The 16,976-nt window shown below is 37.2% G+C and overlaps 1 long non-coding RNA gene across 1 annotated transcript in view; it reads left to right on the forward strand.

Annotated features, from left to right (window-relative positions):
- LOC145517046 (uncharacterized) overlaps positions 1 to 16,014 on the forward strand; it is a 53,860-nt gene extending 37,846 nt beyond the window's left edge. Inside the window, exons 3-4 of the long non-coding RNA XR_014061953.1 lie at positions 5,025 to 5,126; positions 15,907 to 16,014. This is a non-coding gene — a long non-coding RNA (uncharacterized LOC145517046). The remainder of the gene's footprint in view (positions 1 to 5,024; positions 5,127 to 15,906) is intronic.
- Positions 16,015 to 16,976: the final 962 nt, after the last annotated feature.

The following is a 16,976-nucleotide window of genomic DNA, read 5'->3' on the forward strand; positions in this document are numbered from 1 at the left end:
CACACCAATATCACACTGCTTCATTACTATAGTTTGCAATAAGACTTGAATTCTGGTTGTGTAAACCTTCCAACTTTGTTCTTCTTTATCAAAAATGTTCTAGCAATTTTAAGATCTGTGAATTTCCATAAAGATAAGAACTTCTTATCTACAAAATAGTATTTCAAATGTCAACAAAAGCATCTCTGGGGATTTTATCTGGGATTATATTGAAAATGTAGTTCAATTTGGGGGAAATTGAAATCTTAATGACACAATCTTCAGAACCAGGAACATGATATATCTCTCCATTTGTTTTAGTCTTGCTTAAGTTCTCTCAGAAATGCTTTGATGTTTTCAGCACATAGTCTTTCAAAAATTTTGTTAAACTTATACCTAAATATTTCATATTTCTAATTCTCTTGATAATGACATTGAAAAAAGTTTCAATTACTAGTTGTTTGTTTCCTTTTAAAGTGAAAGTGTTTGTCGCCCAGTCGTGTCCAACTCTTTGTGACCCCGTGGACTTCAGCCCACCAGGTTTCTCTGTCTATGAAATTCTCCAGGTAAAAATACTGAAGTGGATTGCCATTTCCTTCTCCATGGGATCTTCCCAATCCAAGGACTGAACCCAGGTCTCCCGCATTGCAGGCAGATTCTTTTCCATCTGAGCCACCAGAGAACCTGGCTTGTTTCCTAGTGTATAGAAATACAATTAATTTTTGTATATTGACTCTGGATTCTATGACTTTCCTAAATTATTTATTAGCTCTAGGTTGCTATTTTAGATTTCATAGAACTTTCTACCTAGATCATCATGTTGTCCATGAAGAAAGACAGTCTTATTTCAGTTTTTCAATATTAGTGTCTTTTATTTATTTTTCTTGCCTCACTTCACTGAACAGAACTTCTGCTATGAAGTTGAACAGAAGAGGTGAACGATTGCCTTGTTCTCAGTTTTAAGAGGAAAACATGCAGTCTTTCATAACTATATTGATGTTAGTTGTTGAAAGCTGTCCTTTATCATGAAGATCAATTCATTCTTAGATTACTTAAATTTTTTTATCATGAATGGATGCTGATTTTTTCCAGATAATTTTTCTGCATCTGTTAAGAGAACTTTTCAATGTTAAACTAATCTTGTGTTTTGGGGATAAAGTCATAGCTTTAGTCAAAGCTTATATTTACACAAATACGTTTATACTCCTTGATTAAACTTTTTTATGTTTTGTTAAGGACTTTTGGATTTATGCTCATCTGAATATTTGTCTATGGTTTTCATAACTATTTGTCTAGTTTTGATGCTAGTGTAAAGCTTGCTTCATAAAATGAGTTGGAAAGCATAACTTTCTTTTCTATTTTCTAGAACAATTTATGCAGACTCACTTTTGTTCCTTAAATGCTTTTTAGAATTCACTAGTGAAGCCATCTGTTCCTAGAGGTTTTCTTTGTGGGGAAGTTTTACTGCAGTGAGACTCTTCAGATTATTTCTTCTTGGGTGAGCTTTAGTAGTTTGTGTCTTTTAAAGAATGTGTCCATTTTGTTCAAATTGTCATTATTTATTGGTTTATAGACTTGCTGGTAGTATTCCGTTATTAGTCTTGCAATGTTTGTAGGAACTTTGGTGATGTCCTTCTTTTATTTCTGATTCTATTAATTTGGCCCTTTTCCATATTTCTTTCTCAATCTGGCTAGAATATTATGAATTTTATTGATGTTTGTCATAGGACCAGTTTTAGATCCCATTGATTTTCTCTATCATATTCTGCTTTCAGTTTCATTGATTTCTGCCCATATCTGTATTATTTCCTTGACATTACTTTGAGTTTAATTACTTGTCTTTTTCTGGTCTCTTTAAAGTGGGAGCCCTAAGAGCACTGGCTTGAGAACTTCTTTGTTTTTAATTCCGTGTATTTACCCAAAGTAATTATAAATTTTGATGAGTTATGTTTTTATTTTCCTTCAATTCATGTTTTCTAATCACTCATTTCATTTCTTTATTGACCCATGAATTATTTAGATATATGTGCTTTAATTTCCAAATAATTTGACATTTTCCAGATATACATTTTCTACTGATTTCTAGTTCAATTTCATTATGGTCAAAGAGCATGTTTAGTGTGATTACATCTTAAATTTGATGAGGCATTTTTTTTAATGGCCCAGAATATAGTTCTTTGTGAATGTTTTGTGTGAACATGAAAATAGTATGCAGTCTACTTTTTTAAAAATTAATCTCAACTAGGGCAAGTTAAAGCCATAACTTTCCTGCCTGCATTCGTGTGTGTGTGCTAAGTCGCTTCAAGTGTGTCCAACTCTGTGTGACCCTGTGGACTGTAGCCCGCCAGGCTCATCTGTCCATGGGATTTTCCAGACAAGAATACTGGAGTGGGTTGCCATGCCCTTCTGCAAGAGATCTTCCTGACCCAGGGATCAAACCAGCATCTCTTATGTCTCTTACATTGGCTGGCAGATTACTTACCACTAGCTCCTCTTAGGAAGCCCTCTTTTCTGTCTATTTTCTATAAATTATTGACAGCAATGTTGAAACCTACGATTATAATTTTGGATTTTTCTATTTTTTCCTTTTAGGTCTATTAGTTTTTATTTCATGCATTTTCAAGCTCTGCTATAGAGACCATTTACATTTAAGGTTATTATGTCCTCTTGATATATTGATCCTTTTTTCATTATAGAATCTCTCTGTTCATCCCTGATCGTATTCTTTGTTCTTAAATTTATTTTGATATTAGTAAAACATCTCCAGATTTTTTTTTTCTGACTAGGGTTTTCATGATATATACTTTTCTATTCTTTTAATTTTGTCCCATCTGTGTCTTTAGATATATGGATAGCATTTTTAAAACATGAAAATCTTTCCTTTGTAATTGGAGTGTTTAGATCATGTGCAATTAATGTGGTGATTGATAGGATTATAATTAAGTCTATAATCTTGATATTCATTTTCTATTTGTCCCATTTTTAAATTTTTCCTCTATGTTCTCATTTATTTTAATTATCTATTTTAATAATTAGATTTGATCTCCACATCTAGATTTTTATAAATAACTCACTGTTTTTATGTTTTGTAATTGCCCTCAGGGTAACAACACACATCTTAAACATATCACATTCTGTCTTCTGATACTGTTATATCATTCTTTATATATTGAAAAAATCTTGCAATAGACTTCTTCCATTTGTCCTCTGATCTTTTATGCTATTTTTGGCATACATTTTATTGCTGCATGTGTTTTGAACCATATAATACATTGTTTTTAATTTTTGTTTTAAACAGTTTTCTTCTAAAGAGGCTAAAATGAGAAAACATGTCTCATATTTTCCCACTTATTTTCAGTTTCTAAGTCTCTTCATTCCTTTGTTCAGATTCAGATTTCCATCTCTTATCATTTTTCTCTATCTGAATAACTTTCCTTGAGAAGTCTTATACTACAGATTTGCTGAAAATTACATTCTAAATTTTGGTTTATCTAAAGAAGTTTTCATTTTGTCTTCATTTCTGAAAGATTTTTTTTGCCAAGCATAGAATTTTCAGTTAACATTCTCTGACCCAGTTCTTTAAAGACATTGCTCCGTTGTTTTCTGGCTTGCATTTTTTTTTCTGCTATGAAATATGCTATCATTCTTATCTTTGTTTGTCTATATGTAACAGGTCTTTTTCTCTCTGGCTGCTTTTGAAATTATTTTTGTATTTATTGGTTTCCAGGAATTTGAATATCACTTGGGGTGATTTTCTTCATGTTTCCTTTATAGGAGTTTGCTGAGCTTATAGAATCTGTAACTTTCTCGGTTTCATCAAATTTGTAAAAACTTTGGCCATTAATTCCCTCTTTTTTTCTGTTTCTCCTCCTCTCTTTTTGTAACTCCAACTATATATGTATTAAGCTGTTTGATATTGTCACTCAGTCCACTGATTCACTGAAATTATCTTTTTTTTTTTCTCTTTGTACTTCATTTTGGGTGCTTCTACTGCTATCTTTTCAAAATAACTAATTTTTAAAAATTTAGTGTCCATGTCTAATTTTATCCTGTATAATATGCATTTTAAATGCTATGCTCTTCAACTTTGTAAGTTCCCTTTCATTTTGTTTTTATCTTTCATCTCTTTATCATAACCATGTTTCTTCTCTATCTTCTTGAACATATGGAATGTATTTACAGTAATCATCTTAATGTTCTTCTTGTTGGCTAGTTCCATCATCTCTGTCATTTCTGTGTGCATGTCTGTTGGATTTTTTCTTATGATTATAGGTTATGGTTTCCTGTTTTCTCACATACCTAATAATATTTGGGCAGGGGTACTGGATATCATGAAGTTTACAATTTGGTTTGGGAAGCTAGGTTTTTAAAGTTTTCTTTGTACAGTTTTGACTTTTTTCTAGTTCGCACTCAATATTATTTGAAATCATCATCTATGCCTTGTTAGGGCATGCCAGAGCACCCTGCAGGATAAGGCTGATTTCATCCCGTCGCTGAGGTGATACATTTTTGTGTGCTCTGGTTGATCAACTATTTATTGCATGCTTTTTTACTCTGGCCAATGGGCACATGAACTATTCTCAGCTCTGTGTGAACTCTGGAATTTTTTCTGTCTATAGCTTTTCAGTGTATTTTTTTCCCTCTCCCCTTGGTTATTTTCCTCTCTTTCTTTGTCCTGTGTATGGAGATCAATACTCAGTTAAATGGTTAAGGTATTATCTCCACAAATATTCAGACATTTCTTTATGAAGTTACTTCTTCTCCTCTCTTTTCTTTCCTGAAGATTCTAATCAACTTTGCCCCCCCTGAAAAGGGACAGAGACTCAAACTTCATCCTCTCAATTCAGAAACACTGGTTGGCTCTGTTTGAGCTCCTCTTCCCTTTGCTACAGTCTTAAATTGTATCCAGGTGTGAGCTATGCCACTATAGGCATCATCTCATTTGTTGTCATTTTCTCACACATCACAGTGCTACACTGTCTGTAGTCCAGTGTCTGAAAAACCACTGTTTGATTTATTTTGTCCATTTTTCTAATTGTTCCAAGGAAGACCTTACTCTGTCATGAGAAGAGGCAGAAGCAAAAACCTCCTCATGAAGAGCTTTGATGGAGGCTGTAAGGATCTTTGACTTTATCTCAAATGCAAATGTAAGTCACTGTAAGATATTAAGAAAGAAGATGGTGAAGTCAGAGCAAAATTAGGAGAAAGTGTTTGGACACTTTCTCAAGGACATTGCCAGTGTTTATCTTTGGAGAGGAATTAGAGCTTGATATCAGTCCCAGAAAGGGAATTTTGAAGCAGTGGAAGAAATAAACAAACACTGCATTTGAAATTAGAATGCTTATAGAGACTGAGTCCTGAATCTACCAGCTACTAATTATGTTGCATTAGAAATTTTAATGAATTAATTACTTAGTAGGTAACACAGGTCAATGAACTTGCTTCTTCACCAGCAAAATATTAGTAAAACCAACTCTCTCATAGGCCTCCTGGGAGAAGCAACTGGACATAAGAATAGTCAGATATGTAGAAATCAGGATATGAAAATTCGAATTCCATTTTAGCCACTAATGTGCTGTGTCAACTGCAAGCATAGAAAGATTACCATTGGAAGATAGCTTATAATTAATTAATTTTAATACCTTTAATCTGTAAATAAGAAAATTCAGACCTTGAACTTTTCTATTTAATTTATGATTTTTTTCACTAATAAAATTATTACAGGCTTTTAAAATGAAAACATTTTCCAGACCTCAAGTTTTAAAAGTTTTGTTGGTTTTAAAAACCAACAAAAATGTAAAGCTTTATTCATATTTAAAAGGCAAAAGAAAGGGTCTTAGAATAGTCTGTGACTTCATTGAAAGCATATAGTTAAGGTGACCCTAAATTCTTTTGCTTATGAATATGGGTGATAAAGTTGGAAACTGGCCAAGAATGTGGAAAGAAGTCAAATAGTTCACTTTCCTCTGGAGAAAGTATGATTGGTGATAAGAAATACAGTGGTAAATATTTTTCATATCCTGTACCACAGTTTAGAAGAAATAAATACAACGTCCTCATAAACTAAAGATACAACTATTATAAAACATTTAAGATTCTTGTGAGAAAACTTGAGATGGGAGTGCAGGGTAATGCCAAAGTCAAAGTATTATTCTCTTAAGAAAGTTTAGTTAAGACCTGTTTTTTATGATTTCTAGCTTAGTGGCAAGCCATAATCCCTTTGTAGTTACAATATTAAATTATTGTTATTTAATATCATTTACCCTTTACCTCTCCTCATTAAAAGTGAGTTTTTATAGTTTTTACTTCCAGGGAATATGGAGTAAGTATATTTTTTCCTATTTCTCCTGCTAAGTAGCTTCCCTGGTGGCTCAGTCTGTAAAGAATCCACCTACAATGTAGGAAACCTGGGTTCGATCTCTGGGTTGGGAAGATCCCCTGGAGAAGGAAATGGAAATCCACTCCAGTGTTCTCACCTGGGAAATCCCATGGACAGAGTAGCCTGGTGGAGCCTACAGAGGAGTCTACAGTCCATGGGGTTCCAAGTACAATTAAATACAAGATATAAAATAAATGTGAGAATACTTTGAAAGATAGATGACGGTGGTCAAGGTGGGATCTCAGGATCCAAGAGCCAACATAAAGGTGAATTTATCAGGCATCTTCTTGCCTTGTGCCTCTCACACAAGATGCACAAGTGAAGTGAAGAAGTCAGAAAGCCGGAAACATCAAAGGATACAAACAACTCCCATCCCTGGCAAGTCTCACGTTCCCCTACCAAAAACAAGGAAGTAGGGAGCCTCTCACCAGCAAAGTGTGAGTGAGGAGTCTAGACTTCCATCCTCATTAGACCTTAATAGGATGCCCCAAACTCCTACTGGGGTGGTTTCAGAGAAGGCTAAGCAGGAGGCTGAATTTTACCAAGCCCAGCATTAATGAGGGACCCCACATGCAAGTTCCCTTGTCAGCCTCCCTGGACACTGATGGCAGTTGGGGGGAAGCTTGCTAGTGCTGGGCAGTTGTGGGAATTTCCGCTTCCAGCTTGAGTGATATTAGAGGAGGCCGAGGGAAGAGTAAGAACTTTAACCCCTGCTCACCAGGAACAAGGCCAGCCTCTGCCCCATGGTATCATTATCTCTTATCCTTCCAGCCAGGTTGAGATACTTAGCTAGAAGTGGTGTGCTAAGTCACTTCAGTCATGTCCGACTCTTTGCGATCCCAGTTGACTGTAGAGACTGCCAGGCTCCTCTGCCCATGGGATTCTCCAGGCAGGAATACTAGAGAGGATTGCCATGTCCTCCTCCATAGCTGGAAGTGGAAATTCCCACAAATACTCAACATTAACAAGCTTAATCCACACCCATCAGTATCCAGGGAGGCTAAGAAGGGAACCCGGATCTCTATTCCCACCCAGAAATAATGAGGCAGTCTCCTCCACATTTTTTCCTGCCAAAGCATGGCCTGAGAAAACAGCTAAAATAAATAAGAGGTTTAATAATCCAATGTTTCATAACATAGTACCCCAAATGTTCAGATTTCAGTAGAAAACTTACTTATCATACCAATAATCAGAAAGATCTCCAGCTGAATAAAAAGACAATCAGTAAATGCCAACTTGAAGATGACAGACACTTAAATTATCTGTCAAAGTAGTCATCATACAAATGCATCAGTAAGCAACCATGAACATGATTGAAACAAATAAAAAATACAGATCATCAGCAAAGAGAAAATACAAAGAGAAGCTAGATGGAAAATTTAGAACTGAAAATATAATAACTGAAATAAAACACTCAGAAGACAGTATGAGAGAAGAAGGGAGAGAACAGAGAAAAGAAGAAGTAAGGGATGATAGAACAATAGGAGTTACTCAATCCCAACATCAATGAGGATAACACACTCTGAAAAAGGAAAATGAACAGAGCCTCAGAGACCTGTGGGACTGTAATAATTAATGTTATGTGGCAACTCGCCTAGGCCATAGTATCCAGATCATTTGTCAAATACTATTTTAGATATTTTTGTGAAGGTATTTTTCGGATAAGATTAACACTTAAATCAGTAGACTTTGAGTGAAGCAAATTACTCCCCATAATGTGAGTGGGCTGCATCATTTGAAGGCTTAATAGAAAAATAATTACCTCCCCAGATAAAGAGGGAATTCTGCCAGCAGACAACTTTGGACTTGAGCTCAAACTCTTCTCTGGGTTTCCAGCCTGCCAGCCTACCCTGCCGATTCTGGACTTGCCAAGCCTCCACAAATGTGTGTGCCAGCTCCTTAAAATCTCTCCCTCTGTAGATAGACAGACACATAGATAGAATGACAGAGCTAGCCAGGAAAGAGGACAGAAAAAGTGCTGAAAGAAATGATGGTGGAAAAGTTCATAAATTTAGCAGAAGACATAAAATACAGATTCAAGAAACTGAGTGAAACCCAAACAGGATAAACTCAAAGAAATCCACACCAAGAAATGTTACAGTCAAACTCCTGCAAACTAAAGACAAAGAATACATCTGTAACACAGTGAATAAGGAAATGACACCTTTTCTATAGACAAAAAATAATTCAAATGACAATGGATTTCTCTGACCAGATATTATGGAGGCCAGAAGAAAGTGCCACAATGTTTTTCCAGGGCTAGAAGAAAAAAAACATTAAGCAGAAACCAAACATACGAGCAACTTGATTTTGGACTTCTAGCCTCCAAAGCTATGACAAACCTAGATAGCATATCAAAAAGCAAAGACATCATTTTGCTGATGAAGGTCCTATAGTCAAAACTATGATCTTTCCAGTAGTCATGTACAAATACTAGAGTTGAACCATAAAGAAGGCTGATCACCGAAGAATTGATGCTTTTGAATTGTGCTGCTGGAGAAGACTCTGGAGAGTCCCTTGGACAGCAAGGAGATCAAACTAGTTGATCCCAAAGGAAATCAACCTTGAATACTCATTGGAAGGACTGATGCTGAAGCTGAAGCTTCAATACTTTGGCCACCTGATGGGAAAAGCCGACTCATTGGAAAATACCCTGATGCTGGGAAAGACTGAAGCCAAAAGGAGAAGAGGGCAACAGAGGATGAGATGGTTGGATAGCATCACTGACTTGGTGGACGTGAACTTGTGCAAACTCTGGGAGATAGTGAGGAACAGGGAGGCCTGGCGTGCAGCAGTCCATGGGGTCACAAAGAGTCAGACACAACTTAGACTGAACAACAACCACCTCCATATGATGAGAGAGTAAATGTCTGTTGTTTAAACCACCCAGTCTGTTATAGTTTGTCATGGCAGCCTGAACTGCTCACCCAGGAAGAAACTGGCTTAAAGGTACACAATGTTTCTTTATTATTTCTAACAACCTCCTGTGAATCTATAAACATATCAAAATTAAAAGTCTAATTAAAAAATAATAAAAGTTTACATAAATACCCTGAAAATGAATCTTGTATTGCAACTCTTTTTAGAATGTCTTCGTATTCCTTAAGATAATACCTCCCGTTTATATGATTCGACATTGTTTCAGGTGTTTTAGAGATGACGAAACTGCAACTTCTAGCTGGAAAATAGTTGCAGACTCAGTAAGAGTTCAAGTTTTGGCACTGACTCAGGGCTTTCTTCCATTTCCACCAACCGACCTTGGGAATCACAAGTTTGCCTAGCCAGCGAAGAGGATGAATTGCCTCTATATCCCTAACAGTAAAGTGAAAATCAATGGAGAATTCCATAGGAATATATTAGGTCCAAGATGACAATATTGGAAGCAGCATGACTTCCCATCTCCCAAGGAGCAGTCAAAGTTGATTTGACTGGTCCTTGATTGAAGATACATCTGAACAGGAGATGGTTAGATAGCCAACTCAATGAAAGTGAATCTGAGGAAACTCTGGGAGATAGTGGAAGACAGAGGAGCTTGGCATAGTGGCTCGGTTGGTAAAGAATCTACCTGCAATGCAGGAGACCTGAGTCCAATCCCTGGGTTGGGAAGATCCCCTGGAGAAGGTAATGCAACCCATTCCAGTACTCTTGCCTGGAGAATTCCATGAAGAGAGGAGCCGGGCAGGCTACAGTCCATGGGATTGCAAAGAGTTGGACGCAACTGTGCGACTAACTATATTAGGTCCAAGCTGACAATATTGGGAGCAGAGTGACTTTTCATCTCCCAAGGAGCAGTCAAAGTTGATTTGGATGGACAGGAGATGGTTAGATAACCGACTCAATGAATGTGAATCTGAGCAAACTCCGGGGATAGTGGAGGACAGAGGAGCCTGGCGTGCTGTTGTCCATGGTGTCACAGAGTCTGATTCAGCAACTGAACAACAGCAACTGGACAGGATGCCTCTGAGAAGGCAGCGGAAGTGCAGATTCAAGGGCTTCAGGAGCACACGAGGGTTAACTTCCAGTTAGTTCTTCCAGCCCCAGCCCTCCAGATGAGGCTTTCCTGTGCACACCCTCTGCATGTAGAGCTTGTAGCAAAAACCGTCTCCACAGAATACGTTCAAGTATAACTATGTAAGGAATGTGTGGGGGAAAGTAGTGATCCTCTGTTTGCTTTTCATTAGGAATGGATTCCTGGTATTCACTGTCCCAAGCAGAAAATCAAGGCCAGTTCCTAAAAACCAACTGTCTTGCTTTTGTGGGCCTGGGCCAGGTTTATAGAAAATATTGTAGGATGCAAAAATAATGGAGCTGGGCTCAGAGTCCTCTTGCTCCAGCTACACTCCCTGTGTTGGGAATCGAATCAAGTGGCAGGTTCCACCTTTGAGCCAAGAACCCAAGGTTTTATTTTGCATTTGAGAATTCAGGACAGAACGAGCTTCCTGGGTAATTGTTATTTTTGTGTAAACACACAGTAAGCTAACTTTACTATAACAAGCGCCCATTTGAATTCAGATATCAGCATATGTGTGCGTTGACCAATCATGATATTTGACTCACTGTTAAAACTTTAGTTTCCTTTTTCAGGCTATCAATCATCAAGGTGCTTTGACAAGAGGCTTTTTAAATGTAGAATGGAACTAAGTTATTCACCATGTTGAGTACAGATATGAAAACCAGAATTTATCTTTCAGGTAGTCTGATGGCTCACTTGGACCTTTCATTCAACAAGAGGACTGAGTAAACAAATTATCCCCCACATCAACCTGAACATTTTACATGATGGAAGTGCCACAAGCCACGGTCACATAACATTGAAACAGTACATCTTGGGGCAGTGTAGTGGCATCTTTGCCCATCTCTACTGTTAGGACCTTCCATCTGTCATCACAACCATATGCAGAAGGCCACTTGAGTAGAGGACACTTTGCTCAGGGCATTCGTATCACCTGGATTTGTTCATTACTTAATTTGCTAGTAAAAATAATAGCTTTGTTGTTTAATTGCTAGGTCGTGTCTGACTCTTTTGCAACCCCAAAAGAGTAACCCTCCAGGCTCCTCTGTCCATGGGGTTTCTCAGGCAAGAATACTGGAGTGGGTTGCTATTCCACTTGGGAAGATCTCCAGGGGATCCTCCCAAACCAAGGATCAAACCCGCATCTCCTGCATTGCAGGTGGACTCTTTCCTGCTGTGCCATCAGGGAAGTCCAATAATAATAGCTACTGCTTATTAAATTGCGATAATTTACCATGTACTGACAATTGATGAGTTATTGTGTCAAGTAATATTTTAAAATACTAGGCTTTATTGTAATAAACATCTTACTACACATTCACAGTGATCATAGATAATAAATATCTACGTGTTTATTATCTCATTTATGCCTCACAAGAACTGAAGAGGTGCATCGGATTAACACTGTATTACACATGAGGAAACTGAACAGATAAGTACATACCCTGAAGTTGCCTGTCTGGCAAGTACAGAGGCAGAAGTGTTAAGTCTGGCTCTTAACACCCATGTCTTTTCTTCCATTCAACTTGTTGCATTGACACTAAAACAGGACTGAGAGATTATTGTGTTGAAACAGCGCATCAGAATATTGAATTCTGATTCTGAACCCCTACAGTTTTTAAAACCTCAAAAGATGCTCTGATATGTCCCACGTGTAGCAAGATAGAGGAATCCATTATACTGAAGTAAGTGTCTTTGAACAGCTTTTCACAATTACCTTCATTAGTTGGTGACATTTTATCTCACTTTTTAGAAGTTAAGTCCTGGACATTTGGTTTCTCAACATTTAGCGCCCAGAAACTCAGTGTGTCTTGGTAGCAAGTTGTTGTTTTTTGGTCACCAAGTCATCTTACTCTTTTGTGACCATAGCCCTCCAGGCTCCTCTGTCCATGGGAATTTCCAGGCAAGATTACTGGTGTGGGTTGCCATTTCCTTTTCCAGGGAATCCTCCTGACCCAAGGATCAAACCTGTGTCTCCTGCAGTGGCAGGAGGATTCTTTACCATTGAGTTACCAACGAAGCCCCCTCTGGCTGCAAGAGCAAAGAGCAATTTAAGCCTGGAGACCTGGGCCTCAGTTTTGTTTTCACATTAATTTTGATTAATTTTGAAGTTATGACATTATACAGGTCAGTTCAGCAATCTGTGCCATGGTTTTCTTATATGTCAAAGGAAGACAATGTCAGCATTACTTTACCAGATAGGAATGTTTTCAGTTGCACGTAACAAAATACATGAATAACAGTAGTTAAAACATAAGGATGTTGATTCTTTATTTAATAAAAAGTATGGGGGTGGGAAGCCTAAGCATAGAGCAGCAACTCAACAGTGGTGTCAAGGACCCATTCTTCCTTCTGTCCATTTACCCTACCCACTATATGTTAACTGTCCATTCTCATGTTGTTGTCTTATGGTTGCAAAAGGGTTTCCCCAGCTCCAGCATCATATCCACGCTTGACAAAGAAAAGAATAAAGAAGGAACAGAACCAATTAAACTCTCCTTTGTAGCTGTTCTTTTAATCAAGAGGCATGCTCAGAAATCCCATGGCACACTTCCCCTTATGACTTCACTGTCAAAAATTAGGCCATTTAGCCACCCACCCATTACTGAGAGACCAAGAAATTAAGCATTTGGCTTTTCAACCCTTGGTACTGGAGGGCAGAAAGGGAGAGAAAATAGTTCAGGATGATTTGTGTAGGTAATCCTCAGGATTAATATCTCCCACATTCAGGACATCAAGGGATTGTCCTCAAACCAGACTTTCCTCTTTGTTGTCATTCTAAATAATTTGTAACTAGTATTTTAGACATTGTGTACATCCAATCATCTTTTTTCTAGATAATGTTTTATATATGTGAAGTACAAAAGTGCAAAGTGAATACCATATTCAGGAAATGATTTATTCCAAAGCAGGAAAATGCTCACCTGTGATCTAGTGCCCAGTAAGTTTTTCATTTCATTCAAAGTCACCTTTTATGTTTGTGTTCTCTTCCTATTTTAGTGAATAGTGAACTAGATGTGAGCTATGTGTAAATAATGCCAGAACATCTGGATTAAAAGGAAAAAAACTCAATTATCTCGATGTTTTGTCTACATAATAGCAAAACATGTAGCATTGTGTAGACAAAACATCTAGATGATTGAATATTTTACTTTTCATCCAGACAGTTTGTTGTCATGTGAACAAAAAGCACTGCCAAGTTAGGGACATAAGAAAAAAATAGGATATAGCAAAACTTACCTGATTTGTAGAGTTCAAGCATTGTTGCTTAGGTTATTATGGGAAAAGAGGACAATTGATATTGTGTCAAGTGATACTTTAAAATGCTAGGCTTTATTGGAATAAGCTTCTTGCTACATGTTCACAGTGATCATAATAAATGGTGGTTCCATTATGAGATGCTTAATAGAAAACACACAAACCACTTTTTCTTCAACATTGTGTTTATTTTGCAAATGAAGCAATGCATTCACAGAAAAGAACAGTGACTACTAAAACATTCATTTATATCCTGGGAGAACAAATATAGAAATAAATTCTAGTTGTCTAATCATTGGTCAACCCATCAGCACATATTCAGTTCAAAGTCTGTAATTATTTATCTTTGCTGTTCCAAGCATGTTGCTGGTCACTTTTTCATGTGTGAATCAGCATTTAATTTATTTTCTATTAATTTTGTGGGATTCCAGTTGTTATTCCCATTTTTAGATGGCAATTTGGATATTAAATATGAAAAAAATCTATAAAATCTTACAAGTTGATTATGTCTGCAAATAACATGATGCTAATTTTTTTTTTTAATTTAGCATGACTTACTTTGTGTCTAATAAATAAATGAGAGTCTTAGAAGACCAAATTTCTAGAGTTTGGGGTTATGATTCCTAAAAATCCAGGATATATGGCTAAATACACTATGTCATTCCATTTTGTTTTGTGTCATTCTATTATTTATTTTGTTTCTTTCCCATGTTCTAAAGCCAGGATACATACATTGAGAACTAAAGTTGACAAAGGAGAGTATTAGTATTCAACAGAAATCTATTTTATCCTTAAAAAACTTGATAGAGCAATATCCTTAAATGCTATCTGTAGGGCCTCACTGAGATAACAAATGAAGTTTTATGACTCACTATTCCCATTCCCTCTTAAGGGGACTGTTCCAAATTCAATATGCAGAGGTCACTAGGGGAACATTCAGTCTTCAAAGTCAGCTTTCTATAGTCTCTTCTTTTTCTGGCAATGACTTAGCTGGATGGGGTGGTAAGTAAGACCTAGGAGAACTATGGAGCCAAAATTTGTGTGATCAGGACCCAATGGGTCTGGGATTTTCCAGGTCAAAAAACTTTCAAAACTACCAGCAGAAAGGGGATGGGTCTGACCCATAAAGCACTAGAATTTTCAACTCGGGCCAAAGTAGTATATCATTCACAACAGAGAAAGTCATCCTTGTGATAACCCCTGAGCCCTGCAGCCGCTTTGTTGAAACAGATTTTTTCTGATTTATGACTGTGGTATTAATATTAGGGCTGGAACAAGTCTCTGTTTTTTAAAGAAAAAACTCACATCAACTTCCAGTCCAGGAGCTTCAAGGTAAAGCCTACAGGCAGCCCGTTCATGCATTTCCTAGCATTACAATTCAGCTTCCAATGAATGCAATGTATTTAAAACCTGTATTGGGTTCTAGAATTAGATAGTGGTAATGGCTGCACAACTTTGAAAAGATATTGAAAAGTACTGAATCGTACACTTCAAAAGGGTGAATTTTATGGTATGAGAGTTTTATCTTGGTTTAAAAACACTGTATTGGACTAATTCAAATGACTTCTTGGACATCAAATAGATCTTACAAAGCAATATTTTGGTGATTTAAGTATAAATGAAACAGAAACATATGGAGTACATTTCTGCAAAATTGCACATGATTTCAGAAATTAAGGGGGAAACGTTCTTGGCAAAACTTAGTTGGGTTTCATCTAATCCAAAATATTTGAAAAATAAATTGAGACATTTCATAAACCAAAATACAGCTGGTTTTTCCATGCAGTATGTATTTGCTATGCACTGTCTTTCTCACTAAGTACATTTCCTACTTATATTGGAAGGTACAGTCAGTTCAGGTACCCAGGTACAAAACCATGAATATTGAAGGCATCAGACAGCATAAAGCAAGGTCATTGTTGGTGAAATTTTGCTACGGTAAATTAAACAGTATTCTCAAGGAAATATTCCTTACTGAAACGATTAGAGAAGAAATCCTCTTGTAACAGCCTCTGAGGTAAATTCAAAAGCACAGAAAACTGAAACCTCTAAGACTGTTCATCAGAGGCTATCTGATCTCCATTATACATTAAAAATCTCTGGGCATATAAATACCATTGTTACTGAAAATGCAGTCTTCTATATGGCTTAATAAAACCTGGTCACGAAATGGTAGATATTTACACATACATCCAGTTTTTGAAGTTGTCATGCAAAACCTTGAAATCATTCTGAACCCATATATTTATTTTCTCCTTTCTCTTCTGTTTTGTCCTAGACTTCAAGCTAAGCAGCACCTATGAGTATCCTTTTCACAGCTGATTTCCAGTGACTGATGGATGCTTTGTACCCACAAAGATGTGTTAAATAAATGCTCTTGAGAGAATGGAAGTTTAACTTTCCTGCTCAAGGTCTCAAAGAGACTTTCCCTTACCACTTACAACCACTGGCTCTCCACTTTGTATTCACTGAACTTTCTTTAAAAAAAAAAAATATTTGTTTTGTTGCACCAGGTTATTTTAGTTGCAGCCTCTGAAGTCCTAGTTGCAGCAATGTGAGATCTAGTTCCCTGACCAGGGATCGACCCAGGCCCCCAGCATTGGAAGCTTGGAATCTTAGCCACTGGACCACCATGGAAGTTCCTCCACTGACCTTTCTTTACTTCCTAACTTGGTTTTATATTATACATCACTATTTGTTCACTACCTGACTCTTTCACCAGAAGGTTTTTTTGTGAGCCCAGGCACTTAGTTTTGTTCACTGCTCTCTGATAATCTGAGGATGAATGATCAGAAGATACAGAGAAATAAGAGTTAGAATCAATCATTACCTGGACATTGGTCTCAAGGCCACTAAAGGAAACAATGACAGGGGCAGTGCCTGTCTCACAAGTAGCCATTTGTAAAGTACTGGAATTTACAAAGGGGGCACATCATATAGAACTACTGGACCCAGTTTATCCCTCCCCACAGACCTGCTCGGATAAGGCTATACTAAGGGCTTTGGCAACCTGACCTGTTTCCTGGTCCCCATGGAGCCAGCAGTAGTTCTTGTTTCTGCTGTGACGGTAAAACCCCACCATGATGCTATCACATGGTTTAACACCATTGATTCTGACAGTCTTTAGCAGGGCAAGGGCCTTCAGCAGTGGGATGCAGTAGCTCTAGCATCTAGGTCTTACCCAGTGGGACCCATATAAAGTCTGGCTTCTTTAGCAGTGACACAGAGAGGCTGATGCTAATGCCCCATAGAGGGATCTTTGAACAATTAAAGATGGAGCAAAACTGGCAGATACATTGTTCATCTTCCCACCCCAACTCTGTTGGCATGTTCTGAGAAGTAAGAATT

This window comes from Giraffa tippelskirchi, chromosome 8, assembly GCF_054371585.1.
Source record: "Giraffa tippelskirchi isolate mGirTip1 chromosome 8, T2T-mGirTip1v1.2.pri, whole genome shotgun sequence".
NCBI lineage: Eukaryota > Metazoa > Chordata > Mammalia > Artiodactyla > Giraffidae > Giraffa > Giraffa tippelskirchi.